Genomic DNA, 21,648 nt, shown 5'->3' with positions numbered 1-21,648 from the left:
TGTTCTAGATGCAGAAGGGGTTCAATGCTTTTCAAGCTGACACAAAAGCTCAACTGGAAAATTTGGGCACGCATAACAAGATGTTGGAGACTCAACTAGCTCAGTTGGCTAGTTCTTCTGCTAGTAGGCCACCTGGGGCCTTACCTTCACAATCAATGCAACCAAGGGACACTGCCAATGCCATCACTCTTAGGAGTGGAACACATTATGATGGTCCCCAATCCTAAGGATGGTCCGGTTGAGCCAGAAAAAAATGCAGACATAACTAAACTTCGTCAGTCCTGAGGCTACCACCAACACAAATGCAGAGAAGCAGACAGTACCTGAAAACAGTTCCTCCACCACTCCTGCGATCAAGGTTCCATTCCCACTCGTCTATCAAAGAATAAGCTGGATCACCAACTTGGTAAGTTTATGGAGGTAGTGAAAAATCTTCAGGTAACTGTTCCATTTACTGAACTCATTACTCAAGTACCTGCATATGCTAAATTTTTGAAGGAAATTTTGACTAGGAAAAGAGCCTTTAATGCAGTAGAAACTGTTGCCTTTACTGAAGAATGTAGTGCTCTTTTGCAAAATCAATCCCCTCCTAAATTGAAAGATCCGGGGATTTCTCCATCCCTTGTAATATTGGCACCATATTTATTGACAAAGCCTTATGTGATCTAGGTGCTAGTGTTAGTGTCATGCCCCTTACTGTTTGCAAAAAGCTTGACATGGGAGATTTAAAATGTACCAACATTACTCTTCAAATGGCTGACCGTTCTGTTAAATACCCCCTAGGTATCTTAGAGGACGTTCCTGTGAGGGTAGGTAAATTTTACATTCCTGTGGATTTTGTTGTGCTTGACATGGAAGAGGATACTCAAATCCCAATCATTTTAGGGAGACCATTCCTTCATACTGCTGGAGCTGTCATAGATGTTAAAAATGGGAAATTAACTTTGACTGTGGGGGATGATAAGGTAACTTTTAGTTTGACCAATGCTTTGAAAAGTCCCATGCTAGAGGAAGCCTGTTACAGAATAGATGTCATTGATGTGCTGGTTAATGATGACATGCCTCAATCCCTTATGCGGGATCCACTGGAGGCTTTGCTTTGTTTTACTCTTCCACAGGTGATGATATTATCCGGACTACTGAAGTGGATGCTTGGGAAGCAGCTTTTACCTGTGTCGAGCTTGATGGTACTACCACTCATGAGGATGAACGGTTAGTAGTGCTACTCCACCGGTAGAGGTAAAGAAACCTGAACTGAAACCCTTCCCCTTCTCTGCGATATGCTTTTTTGGATGATTCTGAAAATTGCCCTGTGATTGTTAGTGCTGCATTAAATGATGGTCAAATGTCTCAACTTTTGTCTGTTTTGCAACAACATAAAAAGGCCATTGGATATAACATTGATGATTTGAAAGGCATAAGCCCTGACTTTTGCATGCATAAAATTCATCTTGAGGATGATCATCGTCCTATATACAAGGTCAGTGTCGTTTGAACCCGAATATGCAGGAAGTTGTCAAAAAAAAGGTTATGAAATTGCTTGATGCTGGGATTATCTATCCTATTTCTGATTCTAAGTGGGTGAGTCCAGTTCAAGTGGTTCCTAAAAAGGGCGGTACTACTGTAGTTAAAAATGAGAAAAATGAATTAATTGCTACAAGAGTAGTTACTGGGTGGCGTATGTGCATTGATTATAGGAAATTAAATGTTGCCATTAAGAAAGACCATTTTCCCCTTCCCTTCATTGATCAGATGTTGGAACGTCTAGCTTGTCATTCTCATTTCTGTTATCTAGATGGTATTCTGGTTTCTTCCAAATCCCTATCCACCAAATGACCAGGAGAAGACCACCTTTACATGTCCTTATGGTACCTTTGCATATAGAAGGATGCCCTTTGGCCTATGTAATGCCCCTGCTACTTTCCAACGTTGTATGATGGCCATATTTTCTGAATTTATTGAGTCCATCATGGAAGTATTTATGGATGACTTTAGTGTGTATGGCATTGATTTTGATGCATGTTTGCTGAATTTGACTAAAGTACTGAAAAGATGTGAGGATGTCCACCTTGTCTTGAACTGGGAGAAGTGCCACTTCATGGTTACTGAAGGAGTGGTACTTGGTCATATTATTTCTGAACGAGGCATCCAGGTGGACAAAGCAAAAATTCAAGTGATTGAGCAATTACCCCCTCCTGTGAATGTTAAGGGTGTTAGAGGTTTTCTTGGTCATGCGGGATTTTATCGCCGCTTTATCAAGGACTTCTCTAAAATTGCTAAACCACTTACTCAGTTGCTCCTCAAGGATGCCCCGTTCCTGTTTACTGATGAGTGTCTAGTGTCTTTTAACAGGATCAAGCAAGCTCTGATTACTGCTCCTATCATTCGATCTCCAGATTGGACCCTCCCATTTGAGATTATGTGTGATGCCAGTGATTATGCTGTGGGAGCTGTCCTTGGTCAGAGAAAAGACAACATCCTCCATGCCATCTACTATGCTAGCAAGACACTCGATGAAGCTCAAGTCAATTATGCCACTACAGAGAAAGAGCTGCTAGTTGTGGTCTATGCCTTGGACAAGTTCAGGACCTATCTGCTTGGGTCTAAAGTCATTGTCTACACTGATCATGCTGCATTGAAGTACCTCCTCGCCAAAAAGGAGGCCAAGCCTCGACTCATTCGGTGGATTTTGCTGCTCCAAGAATTCGACTTGGAGATCAGAGATAAAAAGGGTGCAGAAAATGTAGTGGCTGACCATTTGTCCCGCTTGCAGTATGAAGATATGGAAGAAGGTCTTCCCATTGACGACTCCTTTCCTGATGATAAGCTCCTGGCAGTCACTTCTATTACCCCGTGGTATGCGGACTTCGCCAATTTTTTGTGAGTGGACAAACCCTCCAGAGCTGAGCTACCAGCAGGAAAGAATTTCTCCATGATGCCAAACAATTCTTTGGGATGACCCTTTGCTTTACAAGCTCTGTGCTGACACCATCTACAGGCGATGTATCCCAGATGGGAGGTGCATGACATTCTGAAGCACTCTCACTCCCTTCCATGTGGAGGCCATGCTGGGCCTCCAAAACAGTAGCAAAGGTACTTCAATCTGGTTTTTATTGGCCAACACTTTTTCATGATGCTAGTACTTTTGTTAAGTCTTGTGATGCATGCCAACGAACAGGAAATATTTCCCGTAGACATGAGATGCCCCAAACCCCATCTAGAAGTTGAACTATTTGATGTGTGGGGTATTGATTTTATGGGTCCTTTTCCCTCTTCCTCAGGCAACAATTTCATACTTGTTGCTATTGACTATGTCTCTAAGTGGGTAGAAGCTATTGCATCAGCAACCAATGACTCTAAGGTTGTCATGAAAATGTTTAAAAAGATTATCTTTCCACGGTTTGGGGTACCAAGAGTTGTCATTAGTGATGGGGGATCCCACTTTCACAAAAGAACCTTTGAAGCCCTACTCAAAAAGTATGGTGTCTACCATAGGACTGGCCTAGCATACCATCCTCAGACAAGTGGGCAAGTAGAAGTGTCTAACCGGGAAATAAAGTCTATTTTGGAGAAAGTGGTAGCTAAATCGAGAAAAGATTGGAGTGATAAGTTAGATGACACCTTATGGGCTTATAGAACTGCTTTTAAGACCCCTATTGGTACCACCCCTTATCGACTAGTCTATGGAAAAGCATGCCACCTACCTGTCGAACTAGAGTATAAGGCTTTTTGGCGGTTAAAGAGTTGAACTTTGATGCTAAATTAGCAGGAGAAAAGCGTTTATTGCAGATCAATGAGCTTGATGAACTTAGATTAAATGCTTATGATAGTTCGCGGCTCTACAAAGAGCGCACTAAGAGATGGCACGATAAGAAAATTCTGAGTAGGGAGTTCAATATTGGTGACAAGGTTTTACTGTACAACTCTAGACTAAAGCTTTTTCCTGGTAAGTTGAAATCTAGGTGGTCTGGTCCTTTTTCTGTCACTAACACTAACAAGTTTGGTTTTATTTTTTTACTTTGTTTATTTTTGTAGTTTAGTGAGATAGTGAGAGGGTATTGATATTCCTCTTCAGGTTACATGTGTGCAGGAGTGCTTACCAACTGGCGTATTCACTCGAAAATACGAGCCATTGCAACTGGGCATAGCCCGAAGATATCGGGCGCGGTAGCCCGATCGGGCGCGCAACGAAAACATGAAAAGAATGAAAAAGAGCACCGCCCGATGGGATCGGGCTTGGACGCCCGATCGGGGAAGTTCCGTCAAGAGGATTTGCGACAAAATATCAAGGAACTGCTACACGCCCGATCGGGTCGGGCGACTATGCCCGATCGGGCCCGCAACCAAAATCTAGAAAGGCGAAAGAAAACGCCCGATCGGGCGTGGACACCCGATCGGGCCCGCAAATAAATTCGTTTCTGGAAATAACTGACAGACGCCCGATGGCGTCGGGCGAGCTCTCCCGATCGGGCGCGCAACGAAATTAGAAATTTTCATAAGAAAAAAAATCACGCCCGATCGGGCTCGGGGTCCGGCTGGTAAGAATAAAGGTTTTTTTTTCCCCTCTTTTCACTCACTTCCTCTCACATTTTCTCTCTCCTCCAAACCCTAACCCCCAAATTCTCCCATCTTCTTCTCCAAACCCCCCTTTCCACCATTGAAGACCCTCCTTCAAATCTTCAAATTCTTACCAATTTCTCTCTCCTATCACTTTCTATTCATCTCTCACTCTATTTTCTTCACTTTTCTCCCACTCTATCTCTCCCCTTCATCTTCCTCTTCATTTTTCCACCATTAAAGTGAGGATTTGAGTGCTTCAAGTTTTTCCCCATCTTTTTCCCATTAGAGAGTGAGTTGAAGCTTCAAAATTTTGCACATCCTAGCATCATGTTCACAAGGCGACGAAAATCTACAACGGGCTCACAACCACCACCACCACCGGAAATTTCCCGAGATGAGACCTTCCCGGAAGTCATTTTCTCCACGGAGGAACAAAGGGAATGATTTCAGCGCCTCAAGGGGCTCGAGGTAAGTCCTACCACGTTCCTTGATAATGAATTTTTGGATAAATTGGGCATTCATAATGAATTTAAGGAATTTATGAAAATCATTGGTATGGAATCCCTTTATCCTGTTCATGTCAATACATATCCAGTGCTTGTGTATGAATTCTACAGTAGCTTTTGAATGTGACCCACCCTCGCTCAGGACCAATTTCGCATGTTTCCTATAGGCTGTTAAATAGAGACTTCACCCTCACCCTCCCGGAGTTTGCTCGCATACTCCGTGTCCTTAACCGGGGGAGATTGGGCACCCCCCTGACTATCATCATAGGGACGTTTACTATGCCATAACTAGGGACGAAACTGAATTTACCTTGCAACACTGTCATGCTAGGTATATACACCAACCCATCTTCAAAATTTGGGTTCGTTTCATGTCAAAGACCTTGTTTGGGAGGGTTGAAGGGCAGCTCATTCGAGGGGATGAGCTTTATCTCATAGGTAGCTACATGTATCGGGGCACCCCCCGTCGTTTCCACTACAACATCCCTCACCATGTTGCGCTCCAAATGGAGCTTATTGCCACCACATACCCTAAGCGGCGCGCCGATGGGACGTTCTCCTCTCGGCCCATCGTGAACGGGAGGCTAGTCACTATTTTTGCTAGGGCCATTCCAGACTTCGACGAGACTCGGTATCAGCCAGCCTTAGGCCCTACCCTATTGGACTATGCCTATCTCACTCGCCTGCATTGGTTAGAACGGGGTGGGGACACATACAAGTGGCAAATTAACGGAATGCGTTCCATTGACCTGCCCAACCCTTTGGCCAAAATCAAACCTGGCCAACCTCACTATCACCTTCCCATTGCAGGTTCTGACTTTCCCACCCCTCGCCCCCAGATCCCTGAGCGTACCTATTATCGTCGTCCCCATGTTGAGGATATTCCCTCATCTTCTGATGCTCCCCCTCCCCCATATTCTACTGCTCCTCCTTCCTTTGATTTTCAGGAAATGATGACCCTGCTTCATCGCATGGATACTTGTAATATCCCAAATTTTTGTAACTATTTTATAAAATTTATTTTGTTATAATAAGATTTTATAAATATAAAATTCTGAAAAATAAAGTAAAATCATAATAAATCAGATTTTTATGAAACTGTTTTTATTTATTAAATCAGATTTTTTATCTTTTAAAAAAAAAAATTTCGAAATCAGAATTTTATCTTTTTTTAAATCAGATTTTGTCGTTCAAAAAGAAAGATAGAGAGAAAAGAAAATTCTGAAATTTTTTAAATACTTATCTTTTAGTGAAACCCTAGATTTGCATACATATATATATACCCTAAACACCCAAAAATTCCCACATAATTCACTTTCTTCATCTCTTTGGTAAGTTCCAAATTTCAGATCTAAACATCCACCATTGTTGTATTTCAAAGGTTTCAACCCGAAAAAATAATAATATATATTTTAAAGACCCGACACCGCGACTCCGACGACTTGGCCGGAGTCCCGCACCGGTCTTCTTCTCTTTTCTTCTTCCTTCTTCTTCTCTTTTCTCCTTTCTTCTTCTTCTTTCCTCTCTTCCTTTTGGTTCCTCGTGTGCACAGTAGAAGGAACTTTAGTTCCTTATTTTCTGAAATTCAACCTTTTTTTTTTAAAAAAAAAAAAAAAGTGTATAGGTGTGCAGCAAGTCCACGTGATGCTGTACTTGCTTCACATCATACAAAATTTCCTTCCAATTGTGACTTACGTTTTTTTAGTAAAAGGTTTTAAATTTTTTTTTTCCTTTTCAACCGTAATTATTTAACTTTGTTAGTTAATTATTTTTTTGTAACTTTGGTTAATTATTCTTCCGGGATATTATATCAGATATCTAACTTTAGGTAATATTATTTGTTGTAGACGGAAACTTCGTAGAAAGCGACTTTTAGTTGATATTGCTATACTTGGGAAGCGTTCGAGGTAATTCACAATGTCCATCAACAACTAGAACCCTGTTTGGAATTGTATGTGCTATGTGTAATACATGTGATTATATGATTTCATGTTTATATTAGATGTATATATGTGGCATAAATAGTATTAGTATGTGTTATGACTAAAATTATTATTATATTTATAGTACCTATTATTCCTACGTGTAATACATATGTATCCACAAGTGTTTTGTTATTACTTTTGGAATGTAGTGTACATATGTAATCACCATGTTTAAGAAATTATATTAACATTGGTAATGTAACTTAAGGGGTAAAATTAGTGAGTTAATGATGTTTCGAACGGTATAAGTTGATATGGTGACTCTTTGAGGCTCTAATGATGGATGTATTGGTTACTACGAATTATGGACGTTATTATCATAATTATATTAAGTGGTTAAGTTGTGAAAATTATTTATTGAACTGAAGATGTTCCTGCTAATGTTAATGTGATGCTTGATGTGTCACAACTTTTAAAAATCTATTAATCACGTAAAGTGGAAACTGAGGGAATTATCCTGTGGATTTGGATCCTCCATAGGTGATGAACAGTACTTGATTTTATTCTGTTACAACTTTTTATTGTCTTCCTCCTAATACTATTGGTGCGCATTGCGGATACCCATTAGATTAGTGAGGGGTGTGCACACTAGGGACGTTCTGCAAAACGATATTGGCCATTACTCTTAATTATCTGGGTGACGACCCATGTTGAAGTAGGTGGTTACTGGGATTAGTCCCGGCCTACTGACGTTCGATTCCCTTCTAATAAATAAAATTGTTGTGTATGACTCATATAAACTTGAATAATTGAAATGGTTAATCATATTATATACTTGTCTGTATTATGTTATACTTGTCTATACTACGTTATATTTGTCTGTATTATGCTATAAAAATTATTTTTAAAATATAACTATTATTATTATTATTTTACGGGATGGAGTTGTAATTACTTAGCTTTCGCTAATTTTTGTGTTTTTGTTTTTCTTTGCTCTTTTCCTATTTATATTGTGCAGTTTGGTGAAAGGGACTACGTTGCAGGAATGAGTGAATTTATAGTTTTTATGTTCACCTAGTTTAATAAACACTACAGTACTGCCATTTGAGATTGTTTAGTTTTGTTTTGGTATAAAGTAGACAACTTAGTTTGGTTTATTTTGATACTTTGGTTTGTGAGTAAAATTTTTATTTCTAATAATTAGCCTTGCATTTATTTTGAACAATAGATGCGGCGGTAACACCCTAAAGGTTTGGTCAGATATTTTAATGAAAAGTGAATATTTTATAAAGTTTTAGAACCAAAGTTTTGGGGTGTTACAAATTGGTATCAGAGCTTAGGTTATAATAAATAAATATAAATTAGGAGTTAATAAAATTTGTTAAATAATTACGAGTCTAAGGTTAAATAATATAGGTATTAATAAACATTAAAATAAATTGTGAGAGTGGGATCGAAAAGGGTTTATGTGCCTTAATGTGAAAGCACTTATTTCAAGTGCTTATTATTATTTGTTTTTTCGTTCTTGTATGTTTAGATGTTGTAACTACAAGAAAATATTGACCATCTAACCATAGGATTTAGAAATTTATATAAGGTCTATACTAAGTTATTAGTAGTATTGGAAATTCTCTAAGTTCCTATATATGTGTTTTATTAGGAATTTTATTACTTGACTATTTGAGTTGAATAGGTTTAAGTTCTTGTTATAATTATGCTTACTTGTCAAATTGATGTTATGTGAAGCATGCAAAGGTTGTCTTGCAATGTTATATGATGAAATATATTTTGTTGAGGCATGTAATTTTCTTATGATGAAAGTTTGTATTGAGTAAATAAAACGATGTGCAAGACCATGTATGGGTGAATAGATGTAGTAATACCAATGCTAATGTGCAGGAATTGTATGCAAACCTATCAAGTATACACTAGATCTCGTAGGAGGACTTTTGAACAAATGGCTGAAACCCCTGAACAACTGCTTGAGAGACTGAGATCTCTTGAACAACTTTCGCAACGTATGGGTTTAGTGTTACAAAACCAATTAGGGAATAATGGTGGAGAGGACCCACAAGCTGCTATGGCAAAGAAGTTAGCAACCCTTAAACCTCCAATCTTTGTAGGAAAGGAAGACCCCTTACTCTTAGAGAACTGGCTAAGAGACTTTGATAAGTTATTCACTGCTACTGGGACACCTGAAGCTCAAAAAGTAGACCAAGCTACCTTTTATTTGAGGGAGGATGCAGACACTTGGTGGGAGAGTCAAGGACCTATTGTTAGAGCTCAGGAAAACTTTAATTGGAATGCTTTTAAGGTTGCTATTAAGGATAGATTTTTCCCTGAACATATTAGGAGGCAGAAATACAATGAGTTCACTAGATTTAACCAGGGAGGTACTATGTCTGTGCAAGAGTATGCCCAAAAGTTCAATGAGTTAGCTAGATTTTGCCCTAATGTTGTGCCAGATGAGAGAGCTAAGGCTCAAAAGTTTGAGGATGGTTAGCATTTAGAATTCAGACCAGACTTGGGGGAGCAACTTCTGCAACTTTTCAGGAGGCTTATGCTAAGGCTTCTAATATTGAGAGGATTTTGAGGCGTGAAGAGGAAGTTATGGGGAGGAATAAGAGAAAAGACCCACCTACAAATCAAAATGACCATGAAAATGACAAGAAACCTCGATATGGGGTAACAATAATAATGGGGGCAATAATCACACTAATGGTGGTGGTAATTATCAAGGGAATCGTAGCAACTACCAAGGTCAGGGGAGATCAAACCAGCAAGGATCCCGTACCCAGAACCCTACTTGTAGAAAGTGTAACAAAAGCCACCCAGGATTTACCTGTCAAGGAGACCCAATAACTTGTTATGCTTGTGGAGAGAAAGGCATAAGGCTAATCAGTGTCCCAAGCGTCAGAATAATGGACAAAATGGAAACAATGGGGGAAATAGGAATGGTCATGGGCCTAATCAGAACCAGAATAACAATAACCGTCCCTACAACAACAACAACTCCCAGGGTCAGACTTCGAATGCTCAAGGGGGGAACAATACTCAGCATAATGGTCAGAATAACAATCGAGCAAATGGAGGAAACAACAATCAGAACGGCAATGGAAATGGTGCTCGAGGCAACAATGGAAGAATCTATGTTATGAACCAGAATGAAGCAGACACCAACGCCAATGTTGTGACGGGTACTTTCCTCGTAAACTACTAACCCTGCTTACTTGCTTTTTGATTCTGGGGCGTCTCATTCTTTCATAGCTAGTTCATTTGTTGAAAAGTTAGGTCTAAAACCCTCAATCTTGTGTCAAACTTTCATTACAATACCTTCAGGAGAAGTAGTTCCTTGTAGTTTCTATACCAAGACATACCCATTACCATATTAGGATCTGATTTGCCGCTGATCTTATTCAGTTTGACTACCCGACTTTGATGTAATATTGGGAATGGATTGGCTTGCTAAGTATAGAGCTAGGATAGAGTGTCATACTCAAAAGGTGTCTCTTAGGGGGCCAAAGGGAAATAGAATATCCTATCAAGGAATTGTTTCTAAACCTGGAGTCAGTATTGTGTCAGCCATGTCATTCAAAACCTATATTAGGAAGGGCTACCCATATATTTGTGCCATGTGAAGGATGTGAGTGTGGAGGATGGAGAGATATCTCAAATACCTGTGGTGAGTGAGTTCCAAGATGTTTTTCCAGAAGAAATTCCAGGGATGCCGCCAGTGAGAGAAATGGATTTTAAGATTGACCTAGTGCCTGGAACTGGAGCTATTTCTAAGGCACCATATAGGATGGCACCTGCAGAGATGCAAGAGTTGAAAGTGCAATTGGAGGAATTATTGGAGAAAGGGTACATTAGGCCAAGTGTTTCACCTTGGGGAGCACCAGTGTTATTTGTTCGAAAGAAGGATGGAACCTTGAGGTTGTGTATTGATTACAGAGAGTTGAATAATGTCACAATAAAGAATAAGTACCCATTGCCTAGGATTGAGGATTTATTTGATCAACTTAAGGGTGCTGGAATTTTCTCTAAGATTGATTTGAGGTCTGGTATCACCAATTGAGAATTTCGGAGGAAGATATACCAAAACAGCTTTCGTACGAGGTATGGGCATTATGAGTTCACAGTGATGCCATTTGGACTTACTAATGCACCTGCAGCATTTATGGATCTTATGAATAGACATTTCAGCCGTATTTAGATAGATTTGTGGTGGTGTTCATAGATGATATATTGGTGTATTCGAAGGACAAAGAAGAGCATGAAGGTCATTTAAGGAAAGTTTTGGAGATACTTCGAGAGAAAAGGTTATATGCTAAGTTATCAAAATGTGAGTTTTGGCTTGAGAAAGTTGCATTTTTAGGTCATGTGATTTCGAAGGAAGGTGTTGCTGTAGATCCATCAAAGATACAAGCAGTAACAGAATGGGTGAGACCTAGTAATGTGACTGAGATTAGAAGTTTCTTAGGACTTGCTGGCTACTATAGGAGGTTTGTGCAAGATTTCTCAAAAGTAGCTCAACCTTTGACAAATTTGATGAAGAAAACAACTCGATTTCAGTGGGATGAGAGGTGTGAGAAAGCTTTTCAGGAATTGAAGCAAAGACTTACTTCAGCACCAGTTTTGACGTTACCATCTGGATTAGAAGGTTTTGAGGTGTATAGTGACGCTTCTAAGAATGGGTTAGGATGTGTATTGATGCAACATGGTAAGGTGGTAGCATATGCTTCGAGACAACTTAAGCCTTATGAACAGAATTACCCTACTCATGATTTAGATTAGCTGCTGTAGTATTCGCATTGAAGATTTGGAGCATTATTTGTATGGTGTGTCATGTAAGATTTTCACTGATCATAAAAGTCTGAAGTATATATTTACTCAGAAGGAGTTGAACATGAGACAGAGGAGATGGCTTGAACTTATTAAGGATTATGATTTGAGATATTGTATCATGAGGGTAAAGCGAATAAAGTTGCTGATGCATTGAGTAGGAAGACTAGTCATTCGATGAACATGATGGTGTTATCTGAGAGATTGTGTGAAGATTTCAGGAGCATGAGTTTAGAAGTCATGGAGCAAGGGCAAGTGGAAGCTCAATTGAATGCACTATGTGTGCAACCCACCTTATTCGATGAGATTCGAGAGAAGCAAAGTAGTGATGAGTGGATGGTGAAGATAAAGAAAATGAAAGAAGATGGAGTTGTCATCGAGTTTGACATTGATGAGAATGGTGTTGTGAAGTACAAGGGAAGATGGTGTGTGCCTAAGGATGAGGAGTTAAAAAGAAAGATTTTGGAAGAAGCTCATAATACGCCATATTCTGTGCATCCTGGAGGAGATAAACTCTATAAGGATTTGAAGCAGCATTTTTGGTGGAAAAATATGAAACGTGAAGTGGCAGAGTTTGTTGCAAAGTGTTTGACGTGTCAGAAAGTGAAGATTCAGCATATGAGACCTGGTGGAATGATGCAACCTTTAGAAGTGCCGAGTTGGAAATGGGAGTCTATTTCAATGGATTTTGTGATGGGATTACCACTTACTAAGTCAGCTAAGAATGCCATATGGGTTATAGTGGATCGATTGACAAAGTCGGCCAGATTTATAGCAATGAAGGATACATGGAGTATGCAACAGTTGGCTAGTGCATATGTGCGAGAGGTTGTTAGACTGCATGGAGTACCAAAGGATATCGTTTCAGATAGAGACTCGAGATTTTTGTCCAAGTTTTGGGAGAGGTTACAACAAGCCTTTGGGACATTGCTCAAATTTAGTACAGCTTTCCACCCTGCAACAGATGGACAGACAGAGAGAACAATTCAAACATTGGAGGATATGTTGAGAGCATGTGTGATAGACTTTGGAGGATCTTGGGATGATTATTTGCCAACTATAGAGTTTTCGTATAACAACAGTTATCACTCAAGCATAAAGATGGCACCGTATGAAGCATTGTATGGGCGAAAATGTAGGAGTCCTTTGTGTTGGAGTGACATAAGTGAGACGATGACTTTAGGGCCTGAGATGATTGAAGAAACAACGAAACAAGTTAGGCTTATTCAGGAGCACATGAGGGCAGCTCAAGATAGACAAAAGGCTTACGCAGATCAGAATAGAAGGGAGATGGAATTTGAGGTTGGGGAGAAGGCTTTGCTAAAAGTGTCACCAACAAAGGGGGTCATGAGATTTGGTAGGAAAGGAAAGTTGAGTCCACGTTACATTGGACCATATGAGATCTTGGAGCGAATTGGGGAAGTAGCCTATAGATTAGCCTTACCAATGGAGTTAGCTAATGTCCATAACGTCTTTCATGTGTCTCAACTTCGAAAATATGTCCATGATCCTACCCATATCATTCAACCTGAAACCATTGAACTAGATAGACCTTATCCTTTGAGCAACGCCCAGTTACAATCCTTGATACCAAAACGAGAAGTACCCGGAACAAGGCGGTAAAACTAGTCAAGGTGTTATGGTCAAGTCAAACTTCTGAAGAGGCTACTTGGGAAGCCGAAGATGATATGAAAAACCGATATCCCGAACTTTTTCAGCAGGTACGCTTGAGTTTCGGGGACGAAACTCTTTAAGGGGGGTAGAATGTGATACTAACTTTTTGTTTGCATATTGTAGCGAGTGATAACGTTAAAGTTCGAGGACGAACTTTCTTTTAAGGGAGAGTAGATGTAATATCCCAAATTTTTGTAACTATTTTATAAAATTTATTTTGTTATAATAAGATTTTATAAATATAAAATTCTGAAAAATAAAGTAAAATCATAATAAATCAGATTTTTATGAAACTGTTTTTATTTATTAAATCAGATTTTTTATCTTTTAAAAAAAAAAATTTCGAAATCAGAATTTATCTTTTTTTAAATCAGATTTTGTCGTTCAAAAGAAAGATAGAGAGAAAAGAAAATTCTGAAATTTTTTAAATACTTATCTTTTAGTGAAACCCTAGATTTGCATACATATATATATACCCTAAACACCCAAAATTCCCACGTAATTCACTTTCTTCATCTCTTTGGTAAGTTCAAATTTCAGATCTAAAATCCACCATTGTTGTATTTCAAAGGTTTCAACCGAAAAAATAATAATATATATTTTAAAGACCCGACACCGCGACTCCGACGACTTGGCCGGAGTCCCGCGCCGGTCTTCTTCTCTTTTCTTCTTCCTTCTTCTTCTCTTTTCTCCTTTCTTCTTCTTCTTCCTCTCTTCCTTTTTGGTTCCTCGTGTGCACAGTAGAAGGAACTTTAGTTCCTTATTTTCTGAAATTCAACCTTTTTAAAAAAAAAAAGAAAAAAAAAAGAAAAGGTGTATAGGTGTGCAGCAAGTCCACATGATGCTGTACTTGCTTCACATCATACAAAATTTCCTTCCAATTGTGACTTACGTTTTTTTAGTAAAAGGTTTTAAATTATTTTTTTTCCTTTTCAACCGTAATTATTTAACTTTGTTAGTTAATTATTTATTTTGTAACTTTGGTTAATTATTCTTCCGGGATATTATATCAGATATCTAACTTTAGGTAATATTATTTGTTGTAGACGGAAACTTCGCAGAAAGCGACTTTTAGTTGATATTGCTATACTTGGGAAGCGTTCGAGGTAATTCACAATGTCCATCAACAACTAGAATCCTGTTAGGAATTGTATGTGCTATGTGTAATACATGTGATTATATGATTTCATGTTTATATTAGATGTATATATGTGGCATAAATAGTATTAGTATGTGTTATGACTAAAATTATTATTATTATATTTATAGTACCTATTATTCCTACGTGTAATACATATGTATCCACAAGTGTTTTGTTATTACTTTTGGAATGTAGTGTACATATGTAATCACCATGTTTAAGAAATTATATTAACATTGGTAATGTAACTTAAGGGGTAAAATTAGTGAGTTAATGATGTTTCAAACGGTATAAGTTGATATGGTGACTCTTTCAGGCTCTAATGATGGATGTATTGGTTACTACGAATTATGGACGTTTATCATAATTATATTAAGTGGTTAAGTTGTTAAAAATATTATTGAACTAAGATGTTCCTGCTAATGTTAATGTGATGCTTGATGTGTCACAACTTTTAAAAATCTATTAATCACGTAAAGTGAAACTGAGAATTATCCTGTGGATTTGGATCCTCCATAGGTGATGAACAGTACTTGTTTATTCTGTTACAACTTTTTATTGTCTTCCTCCTAATACTATTGGTGCGCATTGCGGATACCCATTAGATTAGTGAGGGGTGTGCACACTAGGAACGTTCTGCAAAACGATATTGGCCATTACTCTTAATTATTTGGGTGACGACCCATGTTGAAGTAGGTGGTTTACTGGGATTAGTCCCGGCCTACTGACGTTCGATTCCCTTCTAATAAATAAAATTGTTGTGATGACTCATATAAACTTGAATAATTGAAATGGTTAATCATATTATATACTTGTATGTATTATGTTATACTTGTCTATACTACGTTATATTTGTCTGTATTATGCTATAAAAAAATTATTTTTAAAATATAACTATTATTATTATTATTTTACGGGATGGAGTTGTAATTACTTAGCTTTCGCTAATTTTTGTGTTTTTGTTTTTCTTTGCTCTTTTCCTATTTATATTGTGCAGTGGTGAAAGGGACTACGTTGCAAAAGTAATATTTTAAGTTCACCTAGTTTAATAAACACACAGTACTGCCATTTGAGATTGTTTATTTTGTTTTGGTATAAAGTAGACAACTTAGTTTGGTTTATTTGATACTTTGGTTTGTGAGTAAAATTTTTATTTCTAATAATTAGCCTTGCATTTATTTTGAACAATAAATGCGGCGGTAACACCCTAAAGGTTTGGTCAGATATTTTAATGAAAAGTGAATATTTTATAAAGTTTTAGAACCAAAGTTTTGGGGTGTTACAATACTGGCATTACAACCAATACAGCGGCTATCCAGGGCCTCAGCCAGCAGGTTGATGCCAATGGTGTTCTTCTACAGAATCTTAGTCAGCGGGTCGATACACTAGCCAACGATCAACACCTGGGTTTGTACTCGATGTATGACGAGAACTGCCGCTTGCATCGCATTGCTGAGCATGATGCACATCCCTCTTGGTATACCTGGAACCCGAGCTACAGTCAGCCCGGCAATGAGGTGGATGGAGATGAGGCTAGTGAGGACGTGCACATGGATGACTTATATCCATGTCTTTCCTTCCTCTTGTTGCAATGAGGTCATTGCCACGTTCAGCTTGGGGGAGGAAATCTGTAAGTATCACTCTCACTATTATTGCTTTTTAGGTAGGTTAGTGCTAATGTGTTCTTAGGCTAGTTAAGTTAGTTAATTAATTAACTTTTTCTTTTCATAAACAAAAAAAAAAAAAATGAAATATTGCTGAAAAATACCAAAAATACGAGTTGAACATGAATAGTCTAATTGCTTCCCTATGCCCCAAACCTTGCCTTGAAAAATGATTTAACTCATTATACTGGATAGTCGGGCATTCGTGATTGGGATGTTGTGATGTGATCTTTGATTGCCTTGGTCTTGAGCAGATTTTGATGATAAAACACCTACTTTAACTGCATGCTTGAACTGGTTACATTGTAAGGATTCATTCGAGCCTTCGGATGTATATTTATGTCCGAATTATCCTTGTGTGTTAGTTCCTCATATCATTCTTATCTTGACTTTGGCATTGTACTCGTTGATTTCTGATGACTTTGAACATTGTGCTGTGATAGAGGCGTTCAATTGTTTGATTTTGGCCTCAGAATTTTCTACAAAAGAATCATTTCCCTCCTAGCCCCGCTGAGCCTAATGAGTTTTTGGATCTATATCAAGCCACTTACATACCTTGAGCCTTTTCAATGTTTATTGTCCCAAGCCTAGCTTGGGGGAGCATTTGTTAGGATAGAACTATGTTGTGTGGTTGATTTTCGGGTTGATTGAAAATAACATGTTTATGTTGACATGAGGTGAAGTGAATAAGAGAAAAGAAAACAAGGAAAAAAAAAATAGAAAATAACACATGAAAAGAATGAAGAAGTCACGGGTCATGAAAAGAGAGAAAAGTGTAAAAAAATCAGAACAATACATTTTTGCTGAAAACTATCAAGGAGACAATTTGGTTGGTTCGAAAAATCTAAAGTTGGTCATTATTTTGGGTATGTGATTGAGACCATGGAAGTTGTTTTTACCACACCTAGTTCTACTAGTGTTGATTGCTCCCCTTTTCTGGGCTTTTCCACCACATTCCCCAAATAATTCCCTACCTTTACCCGAGCCCCATTACAACCCTCAGAAAGACCTTTTGAGCACTTGTTTGAATGTTTATTGGAATGATACAGAGTCAATGTGCCAAATTGAAGTTTAAGTTTGTTATTCGAGTCGACTTGAGTAGGATGACATTTTACCTTTTCTAAACACATGAGAGTGTGAGAGGGAAGGGATATTATGGTTGGGTTGGTGAGCGTTCGGGCACACTTTATGCTCGCCACAAAAATTGAGAGGAGTGACACCCTGGTGAGTCCCTTTTCAAGATATGCAAGTTATGTATGGCTGCTATTTCGGATAATTTGCTTAAGTGATTGGTAGTCAAAAGTGATCTGATTCAACTGAACTTGAACTTTGCTTGCTTGAAGGTTATTGAGGTCAAAATGTTTGAGTTTCATACTTTGAGGGGTGAAGCAAATTCTATTCATATTCATGTTGCGCTTTGCTTAGGGACAAACAAAGGTTTAGCTTGGGGGAGTTTGATATTATGGTTTTATATAGAGTTTTCTCCCCTAATTATGTGTTAAAAGTTGTGATTATGGTGCTCTTAGGAGCCATTTGGGGCTAACTCTCTCCATCTAGTTGTGGTTTGCTATTTTGTATTGAATTGTAGGTTTTGGAAGCTATTACCTACTTTACATGATTGCACAGTGGATAAGAGGGGTTAGATGCCGAGTTTCTAGATCCCGAGGATGATTTCCGGGACTTTGAGCAAAGAAAGAACAAGAAACGAAGATTAGATTGACCGGCCCGACAGGATTGGGCGGCCCAGCCCGATCGGGCGAGAAAACAGTTCCCATATTTCTGTTGCGGGCCCGATCGGGCGTTTTATGCCCTGTCGTAATTCGGTGTTCGGCCCGATCGGGCGACCTGGCCCGACGTCGGGCGCCCTTCCAGCTACGTCTGCCTGCCTTGTTATCAGACCGCCCGATGGCATCGGGCGGGTCAGCCCGATTACATCGGGCGAATGATGGTTTTTGCCTTTTTCTTCGCTTTGGAGCCCGATCTCATCGGGCGACTTTGGCCCGATCGGGCGGCTGACGAGACGCGGTTTTTTAATGATTACGGGCCCTTCTTTCGAGATTTTCTTCTATTGTTTTAGGGCTTGTATAAATAGAAAAATCAGAATTATTAACTCCGATCTAGTTTTTATTATTAGTTTTCTCCATAGAGTGTTTGAAGAACCTTAATTTATTGCTTTGTGATTTCAATTCAAGATCAAACCTTTTGCTTATTCATAGTTCAATATAATTCGGTAATCTTTCTTCTTTACTTCTTTGTTATTTCTTCCATTGTTAATTATATTGTTTCTTAGTCATTTGCCATGTTTCAAAGTATGAGTTTTTATATGATTCTTGTTATTGTTTTCATGATTATGAGTGAGTAATTCTATATCTAGAATTGTGGAGATCTATGTATGCAATGAGGGATTGATAGATTAGTTTGTATGTATTTTTTCAATTGTTTCCTTTGATTGATTCTTCATGCTAGGATTATAAGTTAGGCCTGATTTATATTTCTACTGTTGCAATACTGAATCTACTTCGAGAGGAGAGATACCGTATAGGCTTTCAATTATTAGGCAAAGTGACCCTTGACTATGTGAGAGCGGCTGGGTGATCTTTGAGGGAGGTAATGTTCGAGAGAAATTACATGTGCCCTAGACAGTTGACTTACTAGGTGGTTATCATTTATCCTTGATTTCCCGAATTGTATGCATAATGATCCATGATTCTAGTACTTTATTGATATATTTACACCTTCATATTTAATTCTGCTATCTGTTTAGCTTAGTAACACAACCATTCATCTGATTTCGTTAGTATAATATTAGAGTTCAGATACGATAGTATAACTTCTCCCTGTGGATACAATTCTGACTTCCCTGACTACTAGTTAGTGGACCTTAGGTTATTTTTTATTAGGTGATACGACTTTAGCCTGTCAATAATCCTCAGCCTCCTCGGACACCGTAACCACCCTATCTGAAAGAAGTCGATCAAGATAGCTAGAACTACATGGTCTATGGGCTAAGGAAACCTCAAACGGACCAGGAACAACTCCTTCATCTTCCTCACTCAGCGAATCAGAGGGATTAGGCAAAGGGACAGCCTCGGGGATCTGGGAAGGATTCTCACACGGCACTCTGGTACTAACTAAATACCCATCGACCCCGCGAATCTCTTCAGACAACCTAACAGGAGGGGAATCGGGAACGGCGGGGTGGGACTCGTATCCATCCTAGGAATCTAGTATAAATCAAATAAGAAACAAAAGATTAATACTAAGGAAAAGCGTACCTTCTCGAAAATCACACTCGGGAACGGAACTGACGCGGACACTTGGAAGACACGGGACCAGAAAGGACAAGGAAAAGTGTAGAGAGAGAAAGAGGAGATTGTAGAGAGAGAGAGATTGCAAATGATTTGAAGTATGAAATCATCTCTCTCTCTCCCCTATATGTAGTCGCTTTCTCAACCTCCACGTCACGACAACTTTTGGACCATTTCAATGGGACCTAAAAGGTCTGGGTCACAGGAGAAAGAGCCCAAAGACCATCTATGGAACAAAGCCCAATTGAGCTTAAGGCCCAAATACAAGCAGTTAATAGTCAAAGGTCAACGGTCAAAGGAAACTAGTCAACAATCAGAACTCAACGATCCATTGTTCTTCACCAACCAAAAATCTTGACCATCTCCAACTCTTCCCGAGTTGGGCCCTCATCACTTGGTCAATCCAAGGGGCTCCATACTTAGCTAGAAAATAGCTAATTCCAACCATAACCAACTCGGGATCCCAAAGGAAGGACTCCTTAGCCACCGAGTTAGGCCCTCATCACTTGGTCAATCCAAGGGGCTCCATACTTAGCTAGAAAATAGTCAAGTCCATCTATAACCAACTCGGGATCCTAAGGGAAGGGTTCATAAACCCTCGAGTTGCACTATACCTTGGTCAATCCAAGGGGCTCAATACTTAGCTAAAAAAATAGCTAAGCACATTCATGACCAACTCGGGATCTCAGGGGAAGGGCTCATTAGCCTCTGAGTTGGGTCATCCCCTCTTGGCCAATCCAAGGGGCGCAACACTTAGGATAAAAAAAAAATAGCTAAGCACATTCATGACCAACTCGGGATCCCAAGGGAAGGGCTCATTATCCCCCGAGTTGGGCCATCCCCTCTTGGTCAATCCAAGGGGCTCAACACTTAGCTAAAAAATAGCTAAGCACATCCATGACCAATTTGGGATCCCAAGGGAAGGGCTCATTAGCCTCCGAGTTGGGTTCATTACCTCCTGGTCAACCCAAGGGGCTCTACACTTAGCTAAAAAATAGCTAAGTACACTCATGACCAACTCGGGATCTCAAGAGAAGGGCTCATGAATCCCCGAGTTGGTCGCTAGGCCTCAGTCAATCAAAGGAGCCCCTCACTTGGATAAATATGTTCAGGCCCGAGTCGGGATTTTGGCAATAAACCCTAAAGCTCCCATAGAAAAATTCTCAAGCCCCCGAGTCATACACTAGGGAAAACCGAGGAGCATCCGAGTAGAACGAGATCCTTCTTGGGGTCAGTTTGATATTATAGCGCCTGAACCACCCCAGGATAGGGACCCTGCTGGATAAAATCTTTGCACCCCAAAGACCCCCTCGGGATCATCTCGACAAGTACGTGGCCGAGCGAACCTCCATAAGGCCAGGAATCACGGATCGCTATGTCAGGGTTGAGGCCTACTCGGGATCACTCAGTCGGGCTCCAACCTATCCCTACGCATTCATCCCCCTAGTCGGCATCGTCCCGAATGCTAAATGACACTCAGGGTCATATCTAAAAAGGCCCCCATAGTCTCGATCATGCCAGGAAAAGTTCTACCATACTTGTGCTCGACCAATTCGAGTCGGGACCCTTCATGGAAGCCTACCCTAGGGTCAGGGTTCCAGCATGACCAAGCGGATTGGAAATTACTCAGTCGGGATTACCGCCTACGGCCCTAAGAATAGTCGGGGTTAGCAGGTATATGGCAGGGCCCTCTCGGGGTGTGGAAGGAAAGTCTCCCCCAACCAAGTCGGGAAGTGACATTTGCGGGTCGGGGGCCCGAAGCAAAATAAGTTCACGAAAATCTCGCCAATAAAACGCATCCTAGATTGAAAGTCCGTCTCCGATTATTTGGCGTGTGGCTAATTGTTTGGGCCTATGGCCTGGTCCAATAAATATCAGAATGCACTTATTTCAATGCCTAGGCCCTATATGTCAAAGGAGATTCATCAGCTTTTAGGGAACAAAGCAGCTTTACCTTAAAAAGGTGATGACTTTCCTAGGTATTGGGATGCTCCCCAAAAGGGTTTCCTGTCTGGGAGATTCCCAACA

Source organism: Beta vulgaris, chromosome 4 (assembly GCF_026745355.1).
Source record: "Beta vulgaris subsp. vulgaris cultivar EL10 chromosome 4, EL10.2, whole genome shotgun sequence".
Classification (NCBI taxonomy): Eukaryota; Viridiplantae; Streptophyta; class Magnoliopsida; order Caryophyllales; family Amaranthaceae; genus Beta; species Beta vulgaris.
Note: the sequence above shows the minus strand (reverse complement) of the source record.